A 15,029-nucleotide genomic window follows, 5' to 3' on the forward strand; every position below is an offset into this window, starting at 1 on the left:
GTTACGGTTAGGGTTAGGGTTAGGGTTAGGGTTTGTGTGAGGTGTAGTGTGAGGTTTAGGTTTAGGGTTAGTGTGAGGGTAAGGATTAGGGTTAGGGTGAGTTTTAGGGTGATGTTTACGTTTAGAGTTAGTGTTAGGGATAGGGTGAGGGTTAGGGTGAGGGTAAGAGGTAGGTTGAGTGTGAGGGTTAGGGTTAGGTTTACATTTAGGCTTAGGGTGAGGCCTAAGGTGAGGGTTAGGGTTAGGGTGAGGGTTACGGTGAGTGTGAGGATTAGGGTGAGGGTGATTGTTATGGTTAGGATTAGGATTAGGGTTAGGATTAGGGTTAAGGTTAAGGTTAGGATGAGGGTTAGGGTGAGTGGTAGTGTTAGGGTTAGGGTGAGGTTGAGGGATAGGGTTAGAGTTAGGGTTAGGTTGAGGGATATGTTGTGCTTTAGATTTAGGGTGAGGGTGAAGGTTAGGGTTAGGTTTAGGGTGAGGGTTAGTGTTAGGGTGAGAGTTAGAGTTAAGTTTAGTTTGAGGATCAGGTTGAGGAATAGGTTTAGGATTAGGGTTATGGTTAGGGTGAGGGTTATAGTGATGTTTAGGGTTAGGGTGAGGGTGAGGTTTAGGGTGTGTGTTAGGGTTAGGCTTAGGGTGAGGCCTAGGTTGAGGGTGAGGGTTAGAGTGAGGGTGAGGTTTAGGGTTAGGGTGAGGGTTAGAGTTAGGGTGAGGATAAGTTTTAGGGTGAGCTTTAGGGTTAGTGTAAGTTTTAGGGTGAGTTTGAGGGTGAGGAATAGGGTTAAGGTGAGTGTTAAGCTGAGCAGTAGGGTTAGGGTGAGGGTTAGGGTGAGGTTTAGTGTTAGGGTTAGGGTGAGGGTTAGGTATTAGGATTAGATTGAGGGTTAGGTTGATGTTTAAGGTTAGGGTTAGCGTTAGGGTTAGGGTTAGGGTGAGGGTTAGGTTGAGGGTAAGTGTTAGGTTGAGGGTTAGGCTTAGAGTGAGGCCTAAGGTGAGGGTTAGGGTTATGGTTAGGGTTACTGTGAGGGTGAGGATTCGGGTGAGAATTAGTGTTATGGTTAGGGTTAGGGTTAGGGTGAGTATTAGGGTTAAGGCTAAAGTTAGGATGAGGGCTAGGGTGAAGGTTAGGTTTATGGGTAGGGTGAGGTTGAGGGTTAGGTGAGAGTTTGGGTTAGGTTGAGGGATAGGTTGAGGTTCAGAGGTAGGTTGAGGGTGAAGGTTAGGGTTAGGTTTAGGGTGACGGTTAGGGTTAGGGTTAGATTTAGTGTTAGGATTATGTTCAGGGTGAGGGTAAGGAATAGGTTTAGGATTAGGTTAAGGTTAGGGTGAGGGTTAGAGTGATGTTTAGGTTTAGGGTTAGTGTTAGGGTGAGGGTGAGGGTTATGTTGAGGGTAAGGGGGAGGGTGAATTTTAGGGTGATGGTTAGGGCTAGTGATAGGGTTTGAATGAGGTGCAGGGTGAGGTTTAGGTTTAGGGGTGGTGTGAGAATTGGGGTTAGTGTGAGGATACGTTTTAGGGTGAGGGTTAGGGTTAGGATTATGATGAGGGTGAGAGTTAGGGTTAGGGTTAGGTCTAGGGTGAGGATGAGGGTGAGGGTTAGGGTGAGGGTCAGAGTGGGGTTATTTTAGGGTGATTGTGAGGGTGAGGGTTAGGGTTAGGGTAAGGTTTAGTGTAAGGGTGAGTGTGAGGGTGAGAGTTAGGTTCAGGGTTAGTGTGAGGGTTAGGGTGAGGGTAAGTTTCAGGGTGAGGTTTAGGGTGTGTGTTACGGGGAGAATGAGGGTTAGGGTGAGGTTTTGGGTTAGAATGAGTGTTAGGGTTCTGGTTAGGCTGAGAGTCAGGGTTAGGGTGATATTTAGGGTGAGAGTGAGCGTTAGGGTGAGAGTGAGGGTTCGGGTGAAGATGAGGGTTAGGGTGTGGTTGAGAGATAGGGTTAGGGTGAGGGTTAGGTTGAGAATGAGGGTTAGTATGAGGGTGAGGGTTAGGGTGAGGGTTAGCATTAGGGTTAGGGTTAGGGTTAGTGTGAGGTGTAGGGTTAGGGTTATGGTGAGGGTTATGTTTAGGGTGAGGGTTTGTGTTAGTGTGAGGTTTAGGGTTAGGGTTAGGGTGAGGGTGAGGGTGAGGGTGAGGTTGATGGTTAGGGTTAGGTTTAGGATTATGTTGAGGGTGAGGGTTAAGGTTCGAGTTAGGGTTAGGCTAAGGGTTAGGGTTAGGGTTAGGTTTAGTGTTAGAGTTAGGGTCAGGGTGCGGGTGAGTGTGAGGGATAGGGTTAGGGTGAGGGTGAGGGATAGGGTGAGGGTTAGGGTTAGGGTTAGGGTGAGGTTGAGGGTGAGCATTAGGGTTAGCCTTAGGGTTAAGGTTCGGATGAGGGTGAGAGTGAGAGTTACATTTAGGGTTAGTCTTAGGATTAGGTTTAGGCTTAAGGTGAGGGTGAGGTTGAGGCTTAGGATAAGGGTGAGGGTTAGAGTTAGGTTTAGCGTGAAGGTTAGACTTAGGATGATGTTTAGGGTGAGTGTGGGGTTAAAGTGACGGTGAGTGTTTAGGAAATGGTATGGGATAGGGTGTGGATAAGGGATAGCGTTAGGGTTAGGGTTAGGGTTTGGGTTAGGGTTAGGGTGAGGGTGAGTGTGAGGGTTTGGGTTAGGGTTAGTGTTAAGCTGAGGGTTAGGGTGAGGGAGAGGGATAGGGTTAGGTTTAGGCTTAGGGTGAGGGTTAGGGTTAGGGTTAGGGTGAGGGTGAGGGTGAGGGATAGGGTTAGGGTGAGGGAGAGAATTAGAGTGAGGCTTAGAGTGGGGTTAGTTTTAGGGTGATTGTGAGGGTGAGGGTGAGGGTTAGGGTAAGGGGTAGTGTAAGGGTGAGGGTGAGGGTGTGGGTTAGCGTGAGAATGAGGGTTAGGGTGAGATTTTGGGTTAGAGTGAGTGTTAGCGTTCGGGTTAGGCTGAGAGTTAGGGTTTGGGTGATGTTGAGGGTGAGGGTGAGCGTTAGCATGAGAGTGAGCGTTCGGGTGAAGATGAGGGTTAGGGTGTGGGTGAGGGTTAGGGTTAGGGTGAGGGTTAGGTTGAGAATGAGGGTTAGTGTGAGGGTGAGGGTTAGGGTGAGGGTTAGCGTTAGGGTTAGGGTTAGGGTTACGGTGAGGGGTAGGGGTAGGGTTATGGTGAGGGTTAGGTTTCGGATGAGGGTTAGGGTTATTGTGAGGGTTAATGTTAGGGTGAGCGTGAGGGTAATTATTAGGCTGAGGGTTAGGTTGAGTGGGAGGGTTAGGATTAGGGTTAACGTTAGGGTGAGGTCTAGGGTGAGTGTTAGGCTTAGGATGAGTGTTAGGGTGAGGGTTAGGGTTCAGGTTAGTTTGAGGGTTAGGGTTAGGGTTAGGGTAAGGGTTAGGCTGAGGGTGAAGGTGAGGGTTAGGGTAACAGTTAGGGTTAGGGTTAGGGTGAGGTTGAGGGTTAGGGTTAGGGTTAGGTTTAGGCTTACGGTGAGTGTGAGGATGAGAGTTAGGATTAGGGTTAGTGTTAGGGTGAGGATTAGGGTGAGGGTGAAATTTTGGGTGAGGGTTAAGGTTAGTGTAAGTTTTAGGTTTAGGATTAGGGTGAGGGTTAGAGTTAGGGTGATGTGTAGGGTGAGGGTAAGTGTTAGAGTTAGGGTGAGGGTTAGGGTTATGGTGAGGGTGAGCATGAGAGGGTTTCGGTTAGGCAAGGGATAGGGTTAGGGTTAGGGTTAGGGTTAGGGACAGGTTGAGTGTTAGCGTGAGGGGAAGGGTTATTGTTAGGGTGAGGTTTAGGGTTAGTGTGAGGGTTAGATTTAGGAATAGGTTTAGGATTACGGTGAGGGTAAGGGTTATGGTCAGTGTTAGGATGAGGGTGAGGTTTAGGTTAGCGTTAGGGTTAGAGGAAAGTTTAGGGTGAGGGTTAGGGTTAGGTTTAGGGTGAGTGTTAGCGTTAGGGTTAGGGTTAGGGTTAAGGTGAGTGTTAGGTTTAGGGTTAGGGTTAGGGTGAGTGTGAGGGTGAGGTTTAGGGTTAGTTTTAGAGTGAGGGTGAGCATGAGGGCTAGGCTTAGGATTAGTTTTTGGGTTAGTGTTAGGCTTAGGCTTAGGGTAAGGGTGAGGGTTAGGGTTAGGGTGAAGTTTAGGGTTAGGGTTAGGGTGAGGGTGAGGGTTAGGTTTAGGGTTCGGGTTAAGGTTAGGTTTAGAGTTAGGTTGAGGTCTAGGGTTAGGGTGACGGTGAGATTTTGGGTGAGGGTTAAGTTTTGGGTGAGTCTTAGGGTTAGGGTGAGCATTAGGTTGTGGGTGAGTCTTAGGGTTAGGGTGAGGGTTAGAGTGGCGGTGAGGGTTAGAGCGAGGGTTTGGGTAAGAGTTTGTGTTAGTGTGAGGGTTAGGGTGAGGGGTATTGTTAGGGTTATGGATAGGGTGAAGGCGGGTTTTAGGGTGAGTGTGAGGGTGAGGGTTTAGTTTAGGAAAATTTTATGGTTAGGTTTAGGATGAGGAATAGGTTGACGATGAGGGTTAGGGTGAGTGTTTGGTTCAGGGTGAGGGTTAGGGTTAGGGTAAAGGTTAGGGTGAGCATTAGGGTGAGTGTAAAGGGTAGGATGAGGGTTAGGTTTAGAGTTAGGGTTAAGTTTTGGGTGAGTGTTAGGGTTAGGGTTAGGGTTATGTTTAGGGTTAGGGTGAAGGTTAGTGTGAGGGTTAGGTTTAGTGTGAGGGTTAGATTTTGGGTGAGTGTTAGGGATAAGTGTGAGAGTTAGGGTTAGGGTTAGGTTAGGGTGAATGTAAGGTTTAGGGTGGGGGTAAGGGTTAGGTTGAGGGTGAGGTTGAGGGTGAGTGTTAGGGTTTGGTTTAGGGTTAGGGTGAGTGTCAGGGTTAGGGTTAGGGTTAGGATGAGGGTTAAGGTGAGGGTTAGGGTTAGGGTCAGTGTTAGGGTGAGGGCTAGGGTGAGGGTGAGTGTGAGGGTTAGTGTTAGTTATAGTGTGAGGCTTAAGGTTACGGTTTGGGTTAGGGTGAGGCTTAGGTTGAGGGGTAGGATTAGGGTTATTGTGAGGGTTACATTTAGTGTGAGGGTTAGTGTTAGGTTTAGGGTTAGGGTGAGGGTTAGGTTTAGTGTAAGGGTTTCGGTTAAGGATAGTGTTAGGGTTAGGTTTAGGCTGACGTTTAAGGTGAGCGTTAGGGTGAGGGTTAGGGTTAGGGTTAGGTTAAGGGTGAGGGTTAAGATGAGTGTTAAGGTTAGGTTAGGGTGAGGGTTAATGTGAGGGTAAGTGTTACGGTGAGGGTTTGGGTTAGGGTGAGGGTTAGGTTTAGGGTGAGGTTTAGGGTTAGGCTTAGGCTTAGGCTTAGGCTTAGAGGGAGGGTGATGGTGAGGGTTAGGGTTAGGGTTAGGTTGAGGTTTAGGGTTAGTTTGAGGGTAAGTGTGAGGTTGAGTGTATGGTTTAGGGTGAGGATTAGGGTGAGGGTGAGGGCGAGGGTTAGGGTTAGGGTTAAGGTGAGTGTTAGGGTAAGGGTGAGGGTTAGGTTTAGTGTGAGGATTAGGGTTAGGTTTAGGTTTAGGTTTAGGGTGCGGATTAGAGTTAGGGTTAGTGTGAGGGTTACGGTTAGTGTTGGGGTTAGTTTGAGGGTTAGGGTCAGGTTTAGGGTTAGCGTTAGATTTAGGGTTAATATTAGGGATATGGTTATTGTTAGTTTTAGAGTTAAGATGAGGGTTAGGGTTAGGGTTAGTGTTAGGGTGAGCCTGAGGGCGAGGGCTAGGGTTAGGATTACTGTTAGGGTTAGGATTAGGGTGAAGGTAAGTTTGAGTGTGGGGATGAGGGTTACTGATAGGGTTAGTGTTAGGGATAGTTTTAGGGTGAGGGTGAGGGTTAATGTTAAGTTTAGGGTGAGGGTTAGGGTGAGGGTGAGGGTTAGGATAAGGGTTAGTGTTAGGATGATGGTGAGAGTGAGTTTGAGGGTTAGGGTGAGGTTCAGGGTTAAAGTTAGGGTTAGGATTAGGGTCAGTGTTAGGCTGAGGGTGAGGTTGATGGTGAGGTTTAGGTTACGGGATAGGTTGAGAGTTGGGCTTAGTGTGAGTGTAAGGGTGAGGGTGAGGGTGAAGGTTAGTGTTAGGGTTAGGGTGAGGGTGAGGGTTAGGGTAAATGTGAGGGATAAATTTAGTGTGAGGGTTAGGGTTAGGGTAAGAGTTAGGGTGAGGGTGAGGATTAGGGTTAGGGTGAGGGTGAGGGTTATGTTTAGGTTTACGGTTAGGGTCAGGTTTAGGTTTAGGGTTAAGGTGAGGGTTAGGATGTGGGCGAAGGTTAGGGTTAGGGTGAGGTTTAGGGTGACTGTGAGGGTTAGGGTGAGTGGTTGGGTTAGGGTTATGTTTAGGGTGAGGGTTAGGGTTAATGTTCGTGTTAGGGTGATGGTTAGGGTGAGGGATATGGTTAGGGTTAGGGTGAGGGTTAGGATTAGTGTGAGGGTTAGGGTTAGTGTTACGGTGAGAGTAAAGTTTAGAGTGAGGTTTAGGGTGAGTGTGAGGTTTTGGGTTAGGATTAGAGTTAGGTTGAGGGTTTGGATGATGGTTAGGGTTAGGGGTATGGTTAGCGTGAGGGAGAGGGTTAGGGTTTTGTTTAGGTTTAGGGTGAGGGTTAGGGTGAGGGCGATGGTTTGGGCGAGGTTCACGGTTAGGATGAGTTTCAGTATGAGGGTGAGATTTAGGTTTAGGGTTCGGTTTAGGGTGAGGGGTAGGGCAATGGTTATAGTTAGAGTTAAGGTTAGTTCTAGGGTGAGAGTTAGGGTTAGTGTTAGGTTTACAGTTAGGGTGAGTATTAGGGTTAAGGTGAGAGTTAGGTTTAGGGTTAGGGTTAGAGTAGGGTGAAGGTTAGGATGAAGGTTAGGGTTATGGTTAGGGTGTGGGTGAGGGTGAGGTTTTCGGTTATCTTTATGGTTAGCTTGAGGGTTAGGATGAATGTTAGGGTTAGGTTATAGTTAGGGTGAGGGTGAGATTTAGGGTTTGGGTTAGGTTTATGGTGAGGGTTAGGGTGCAGGTGATCGTTAGGGTGAGGATAACGGTTAGGGTGAGTGTTAGGGTGAGGGTGAGATTTAGGGTTAGGGTTAGGGTTAGGGTGAGGGGTAGGTTGATGGTTACAGTTAGGGTTAGGGTTAGTTTTAGGGTGAGGGTTAGGGTTAGTGTTAGATTTACTGTTAAGGTGAGTGTTAGGGTTATAGTGAGGGTTAGGGTTACGTTTTGGGTAGGGTAGGGTGAGGGTATGGGGTAGGGTAAGGATTAGGTTTAGGCTGAGGGTGAGGTTGAGGATTAGGGTTAGTGTTAGGGTTACGATGAGTGTTAGGGTTAGGGTTAGTGTTAGGATGAGGGTTAGGGTGAGGGTTAGGGTTAGGGTTAGGTTGAGGTTGAGGGTGAGGGTGAAGTTTAGGGTTAGGGTTAGGATTAGGGAGAGGGTTAGGGTGAGGTTGAGGATTAGGAGTAGGTTTAGGGTGAGGGTAAGGGTGAGGGTTAGGTTAAGTGTTAGGGTTAGGAAGAGGGTGAGGGTTAGGGTGAGGGTAAGTGTTAGGGTTTATATTAGGGTGAGGGTGTGATTTAGGGTTAGGATTAGGGTTAGGGTGAGGGGTAGGGTGAGGTTTAGGTTTAGGGTTCGGGTTAGGGTGAGGTTTAGATTGAGGGTTAGGGTTAGTGTTAGGGTTATGTTTTGGGTGAGTGTTAGGTTTAGGGTGAGGGTTCGGGTTAGTTTTAGGGTAAGGGTAGGATGATGGTAAGATTAAGGGTGAGGGTAGGGTGATGGTATGGTTTAGGGTGAGGGTTAGCGTGAGGGTGAGGGTTAGGGTTAGTGTTAAGGTGAGGTTTAGGGTGAGATTTATGGTTAATATTAGGGTTAGGGTTAGGGTGAGGGTTATGTTTAGTGTGAGGTTAGGGTTAGGTTTAGGGTCAGTGTTATTGTGAGGGCTAGGGTGAGGATGAGGTTTACAGTTAGGGTTAGGGATAGGGTTAGGCTTAAGGTTATGGTTAGTGTTCGGGTGAGGGGTAGGCTGAGCGGTAGGATTAGGGTTATTGTGAGGGTTACATTTAGTATGAGGGTTAGGGTTTGGTTTAGGGTAGGGGTGAAGGTTAGGTTTAGTGTGAGGGTTTCAGTTAGTGTTAGGGTTAGGGTTAGGTTTAGGCTGACGTTTAAAGTGGGCGTGAGGGTGAGTGTTAGGTTTAGGGTTAGGTTAAGGGTGAGGGTTAAGGTGAGAGTTAAGGTTAGGGTTAGGGTGAGGGTTAGGTTGAGTGTTAGGGTTAGGGTGAGTGTTAGGGTTAGTGTGAGTGTTAAGGTTAGGCTTAGGGTTAGGAAGAGGCTTAGGGTGAGGGTGAAGGTGAGGGTTAGGGTTAGGGTTAGTTTGATCTTTAGGGTTAGGGTGAGTGTTAGGCTGAGGAGTAGGGTTAGGGTGAGCATGAGGGTTCTGTTTAGTGTGAAGGTTAGGATTAGGTTGAGGGTTAGGTTTATTGTGAGGGTTAGGTTAGGGTTAGATTCATGTTGAGGGTGAGGATTAGGGTTAGGGTTAGCGTGAGGGTTAGGGTTAACATTGGGGTTAGGGTGAGCGTAATGTTTAGGGCGAGGTTTAGGGTGAGGGTGAGGTTTGGGGATAGCGTTAGGGTTAGGTTGAGGGTTAGGATGAGGGTTAGGGTTAGGGTTATGCTTAGGGTGAGTGTGAGAGTTAGGGTTTGGGTTAGGATTAGGGTGAGGGTTAGGGTGTGGGTTATGGATAGGGCGAGTGTAAGGTTTAGGGTGAGTGTTAGGTTGAGGGTGAGATTTAGGGTTAGGGTTAGGTTTAGTGTCAGGGGTAGGGTGATGTTTACAGTTAGGTTTAGGGTTAGTTTAACGGTAAGGGTTAGGGTTAGTGTTAGGTTTAGAGTTAGGGTTAGGTCGAGGGTTAAGGTTAAGGTTAGGGTTATGGTAGGGTGAGGGTAAGGGGTAGGGTGAGGATTAGGTTTAGGCTGAGTTTGAGGGTGAGGGTGAGGATTAGGGTTAGGCTTAGTGTTACGATGAGTGTTAGGGTTAGGGTTAGGGTTAGATGAGTGTCATGGTGAGGGTTAGGGTTAGGTTTAGGGTGAGGTAAATTTTAGGGTTAGGGTGAGGGTGAGGGTTAGGGTAGGTTTAGGGTTAGGGAAAGGGTTAGGGTGAGGGTGAGGGTTAGGGTGATGGTAAATGTTAGGGTGAGTGTTAGGGTGAGGCTGAGGGTTACGGATAGTATTAGGGTTAGGGTGAGGTTTAGGTTGAGGGTTAGGGTTAGTGTTGGCTTAGGGTTTGGGTGAGTATTAGGTTTAGGGTGAAGGTTTGCATTAGTGTTAGTGTTAGGATAGGGTGAGGGTAAGGTTTAAAGTGAGGGTTAGGGTGCTGGTGAGGGTGAGGGTGAGGTTGAGGGTGAGCGTGAGGGTTAGGGTTAGGATGAGGGTTAGGATTAGGGTTAGGTTTATGTTGAGGGTTAGGGTCAGGGGTAGGGTAAGGGGTAGTGTGGGGTTTAGGGTTAGTGTGAGGGTTAGGGTTAGTGTTAGGGTTAGGGTGAGGGTGAGTGTTAGGGTGAGGATGAGGGTTAGGTTTAGAGTTAGGGTGAGGTTTAGGGTTAGGTTTCTGGTTATAGTGAGGGTGAGTGTTAGGGTTAGGCTGAGGGTTATGGTCAGGGTTAGGGTTAGGGTGAGGGATAGGGTGTCCTTTAGGATTAGGTTTAGGGTTAGGGTGAGTGATAGGGTTAGTCTGAGGGTTAGCATTAGGGTTAGGATTAGGGTTACTGAGAGGGTAAGGTTTATTGTGAGTGTTAGGGTGAGGGTGAGGGTTAGGGTTAGGGTTAGGTTGAAGGTGTGGTTGAGGGTGAGGGTTTCGGTAATTTAAGGTTTAGGTTTAGGGCTAGCGAGAGGATTAGCGTTTGGGTGAGGGTTAGGGTGAAGGTAAGTGTTAGGGTTAGGGTGAGCGTTAGGGTTAGGGTGAGGGTGAGCATGAGGGTTTCGGTTAGGTAAGGGATAGGGTTAGGGTTAGGGTTAGGGTTAGGGATAGGTTGAGGGTTAGCGTGAGGCGTAGGGTTTTGGTTAAAGTGAGGGTTAGGGTTAGTTTGAGGGTTAGGTTTCGGGATAGGATTAGGATTAGGGTGAGGGTAAGGGTTAGGGTTAGGGTTAGGATGAGGGTGAGGTTTATGGTTAGCGTTAGGATTAGGGTGAGTGTTAGGGTGAGGGTTAGGGTTAGGCTTAGGGTTACGGTGAGGGCTAGGGTTATTGTTAGAGTGAAGGTTAGGGTTAGGGTTAGGGTTAGGGTGAGGGTTAGGGTTAGGGTGAGTTTGAGAGAGGCTGAGTGTGAGGTTTAGGCTGAGGCTGAAGGGTCTGGTGAGGTTTAAGGTATGGGTGAGAGTTAGGGTTAGGGTGAGTGTTAGTGTGACCGTGAGGGTGAGGATTAGGGTTAGGTTAAGGCTTAGGGTGAGTGTTAAGGTGAGGGTTAGGGTTAGGGTTAGGGTGAGGGTGAGGTTGATGTTGAAGTTGAGGGTTAGGATTAGGTTTAGGGTTAGCTGTAGGCTGAGGGTGAGGGTGAGTATATGGATAGGGATAGGGTTAGGGTGAGTGCTATGTTGAGGGTTTGGGTTAGGGTGAGGGTGAGGGTTTGGGTTAGGTAAGGGTTAGGGTTATGGTTAGGGTGAGGATTAGGTTGAGTTTGAGTGTTAGAGGGAGGGTTAGCTTTAGGGTGAGGGTTAGGGATAGGGTTAGGGTGAGAGTTAGGCTTAGGGTGATTTTTTGGGTGAGGGTGAGTGTTAGCGTGAGTGTGAGGATTTGGGTGAGTGTAAGGGTTAGGGTGAGGATGAGGGTTAGGGTGAGGCTAACCCTAAGCATTAGGGTTTGGGTGAGGGGGAGAGGTAGGGGGAGGGGTACTGTTAGGTTAAGGGTTAGGGTTACTGTGAGGGTTAGGGTGAGGGTTAGGGAGAGGGTGAGGGTTAGGGATAGTGTTAGGGTTAGGGTGAGGGTTAGGGTGAGGGTTAGGGTTAATGTGAGGGTGAGAGTTAGTGTGAGGGCTAGGGTTTGGGTGAGGATTAGATTTTGGGTGAGGTTAGGTTGTGAGTGAGTCTTAGTGCTAGGGTGAGTGTTAGGGTGACGGTGAGGGTTAGGGTGAGGGTGTGGGTTAGGGTTCGTGTTAGGGTGAGGGTTAGGATGAGGGTTAGGGTGAGGGGTATGGTTAGGGTTATGTATAGGGTGAGGGTGGGTTTTAGGGTGAGGTCAGGGCGAGAGTTTGGGTTAGGTAAATGTTATGGTTATGTTTAGGGTGAGGATTAGGTGAGTGTTAGGGTGAAGCTTAGGGTCAGGGTGAGGGTTAGGGTGAGAGTGAGGGATAGGGTGAGGGTGAAGTTTTGGGTGAGGGTTAGGGTGTGGGTGATGGTTAGGGTTAGGGTGTGGGTGATGGTTAGGGTTAGGGTGAGGGTTAGGGTGACGGTGAGGGTTAGGGTTACGTTTAGGGTGAGGGTTAGGATTAGTGGGAGGGTTAGGGTTAGCTTTAGGGTTAGGGTGAGGGTAAGGTTTAGGGTGAGGTTTAAGGTAAGGGCGAGGGTTTGGATTAGAGTTAGGGTTAGGTTGAGGGTTAGGGTGAAGTTTAGGGTTAGGGTTATGGTTAGGGTGAGGGTAAGGTTTAGGGTGAGGGTTAGGGTGAGAGTCAGGTTTAGGGTGAGGATTAGGTTTAGTTTAAGGGTTAAGTTTAGGGATAGGGTTAGGGTGAGGGCTAGGGTGAGGGTGAAGTTTAGGGTGAGGGTGAGGGTTTGGGTTAGGTAGAGTTAGGGTGAGGATTAAGGTGACGGTGAGGGTTAGGGTGAGGGTTTGGGTCAGGGTGAGGGTTAGGGTTGGGGTTAGGCTGAGGGTTAGGGTTACGGTGAGCTTTAGGGTGAAGGTGAGTGTTAGGGTGAGGCTGAGAGGTCGGGTTAAGGTGAGGGTTAGTCTATTTGTGAGGCTGAGGTTTAGAGTTAGGGTTAGGGTGAGGCCTAGGGTTTGGGTTAGTGTTAGGGTTAGGGATAGGGTTAGGGTGAGGGTTAGGTTGAGAGTTAGGGTGAGAGTTAGGTTTAGGGTTAGGGTGAGGTTTAGGGTTAGGTTCAGAATGAGGGTTAGGGTTAGGGTGAGGGTTAGGGTTAGGGTGAGTGTAAGGGTTAGTGTGAGGGTTAGGTTTAGGTTTAGGGTGAGGGTAAGTGAGGGTAAGTATTAGCATCAGGGTGAGGATTAGGGTGAGGGTTAGGGTTAGGGTGAGGTTTAGCGTTAGTTTGAGGGTAAAGGCGAGGGTGAGGTTAAGGTTTAGTATTAGGATTAGGGTAAGGGTGAGGATTAGAGTTAGGGTTACGGTAAGGGTTAGGGTAAGGGTGAGGGATTGGTTTAGTGTGAGAGTTAGGGTTAGGGTTAGGTTTATGGTGAGGGTGAGGATTAGGGTTATGGTAAGTGTGAGGGTTAGGGTTAGGGCTGGGTTTAGGGTGAGGTTTAGGGTTAGGATTAGGGTTACGGTGAGGTTTAGGGTTAGGATTAGGGATAGGGTTATTGTTAGCTTTAGAGTTAGGCTGAAGGTTAGGGTTAGTGTTAGGTTTAGGATGAGCCTGAGCGTGAGGGTTAGGGTTAGGATTAGTGTTAGGGTTAGGGTTAGGCTGAGTGTGGGTTTGAGGATTACAGATAGGGTTAGGGTGATGGTTAGTTTTAGGGTGAGTGTTAGGGTTAGGGTTAGAGTTAGGGTTAGGCTGAGGGTAAGGGTTGGGTGAGGGTTAGCATGAGGGTGAGGGTGAGGGTTAGGGTTAGTGTGTGGGTTAGGGTTAGTGTGAGGGTTAGCGTAAGGGTTAGTATTATGGATAGGGTGAGGATAAGGATTAAGTTTAAGGATAGTGTGAAGTTTAGGGTTAGGTTAGGGTGAGAGTGAGAGTGAGGGTGAGGGTGAGGGTAAGGTTAGTGTTAGGGTTAGGGGGAGGGGGAGGGGGAGGGTTATGGTTAGGGTTAGTGTTAGGCTGAGGGTGAGGTTGAGAGTGAGGTTTAAGGTTAGGTTTAGGGTGATGGTGAGGGTTAGAGTTAGGGTTAGGTTTAATCTTAGGGTGAGGGTTAGGGTTAGGGTAAGGGTTAGGGTTAGGATGAGGGTTAGGGATAGGGTAAGGGTAAGGGTGAGGATTAAGGTGAAAATTAGTTTAAGGTTAGGGTGAGGGTTAGTGTGAGGGTAAGTTTTTGCGTGAGGGTTAGGGTGAGGGTGATACTTAGGCTTAGAGATATTGTTGTTGTGAGGCGTAGGTTTAGGGTGAGAGTTAGTGTTTTGGTTAGAGTGAGGGTTAGTGGGAGGGTGGGTTTTACCGTTAGGGTTAGCCTGAGAGTTAGGTTCAGGGTGAGGGTTAGGGTTAGGTTGAGTGTTAGGGTGAGGGTGAGGGTGAGGGTTAGGATTAGGGTTATTGTTAGCTGAGGGCTAGGGTGAGTTTGAGGGTTAGGGTTAGGGTTAGGGATAGGGTGAGGTATAGCATTAGTGTTAGGGCTAGTGTGAGGGTTAGGCTCAGAGGTAGGGTTAGGGTTAGCATGAGGGTTAGGATTAGTGTGAGGGTTAGGGTTAGGGTGAGGGTAAGGGTTCAGATGAGAGTTATGGTGAGGGTGAATTATAGGGTTAGGTTTAGGTTTAGGGTGAGGGTGAGGGTGAGGGTTAGGGTTAAGTTTAGGGTGAGCTTTAGGGTTAGCGTGAGGTTTAGGGTTAGGGGTAGTGTTAGGGTGAGTGTGAGGGTGAGGTTGAGAGTTGGGGTGAGGATGAGAGTGAGGGTTAGTGTTAGGATTAGGGTTAGGCTGAGGGTTAGGCTGAGGGTACGGGTGATGATGAGGGTTCGGTTTAGGGTTAGGTTGAGGGTTAGGCTTAGTGTGATGGAAATGGTGAGGGTGAGGGTAAGGTCTAGGGTGAGGATTAGGGTGAGGGTGAGGGTTAGTGTTAGGGTTAGGGTTAGGGTGAGGGTTAGGGTAAGGGTGAGGGATAGGGTGAGGTTTAGGGTTAGGGTTAGGGTGAGGTTTAGGGTTAGGGTTAGGGTTATTGTTAGCTTTAGAGTTATGTGAGGGTTAGGGTTAGGGTTAGGATTAGGGTGAGGGTGAGGGTGAGTGATAGGTTTAGCATTAGGGTGAGGGATAGGGTTAGGGTTAGGGTGAGGATTAGAGTTAGGGTGATGTTTACGGTGAGGGTGTAGGTTAGTGTGAGAGTGAGTGTTTGGGTGAGTGTGATGGTTAGGGTGTGGGTGAGGGTTAGGGTGAGGGTTAGGGTTACGGTGAGGCTTCGGGTGAGGTGGAGGTTTAGGGTTAGGATTAGGGTGAAGGTTAGGGATAGGTTGAGTGTTAGGGTTAAGGTTAGGGTGAGGATTAGGGTTAGGGTTAGCGTTAATCTTAGGGGCAGGGTGAGGGTGAGAATGAGGTTTAGGTTTAGGGTGAAGGTTAGGGTTAGATTTAGGGTGAGGGTTCGGTTTGGGGTGATGTTTATGATTAGGGTGAGGGGGAGGGTTCTGGTGAGGGTGAGGATTAGGGTCTGGTTTAGTGTTAGGGTTAGGGTGAGGATTAGGGTTAGTGTTAGCTGAGTGCTATGGTGAAGTTGTTGTTTAGGGTTAGGGTTACGGATAGGGTGAGGTGTAGGATTTGAGTTAGGGTTAGTGTGAGTGTTAGGCTCAGGGGTAGGGTTAGGGTTACCATGATGGTTAGGTTTATTGTGAGGGTTAGGGTTATGGTTAGGGTTTGTGTCAGGGTGAAGGTTAGGTTTAGTGTGAGGGGTAGGTTTAGGGTTAGGGTTAGGGTGAGGCTAAGTTTTCGGGTGAGGTTGAGGGTGATGGTGAGTGTTAGCGTTAGTATTACAGTTACGGAGAGGGTTAGGGTGATGGTTAGGGTTAGGGTTAGGTTTAGGGTTAGGGTGAAGTTGAGGGTTAGGGTTTTATGGTGAGCGTTAGGTTTAGGGTGAGGGTTAGGGTTAGGGTTAGTGTTAGGGTGAGGGTGAGAGTGAGGTTGAGGTTTAGCGTGATGGTGAGGGTGATGGTTACGATTAGGTTTAGAGTGAGGGTTAGGGTTAGGCTGAGGGTGAGGTTGATGATG

Source organism: Dipodomys merriami, unplaced genomic scaffold (genome assembly GCF_024711535.1).
Source record: "Dipodomys merriami isolate MVZ:Mamm:240054 unplaced genomic scaffold, mDipMer1.0.p SCAF_66, whole genome shotgun sequence".
In the NCBI taxonomy this organism is placed as follows: domain Eukaryota; kingdom Metazoa; phylum Chordata; class Mammalia; order Rodentia; family Heteromyidae; genus Dipodomys; species Dipodomys merriami.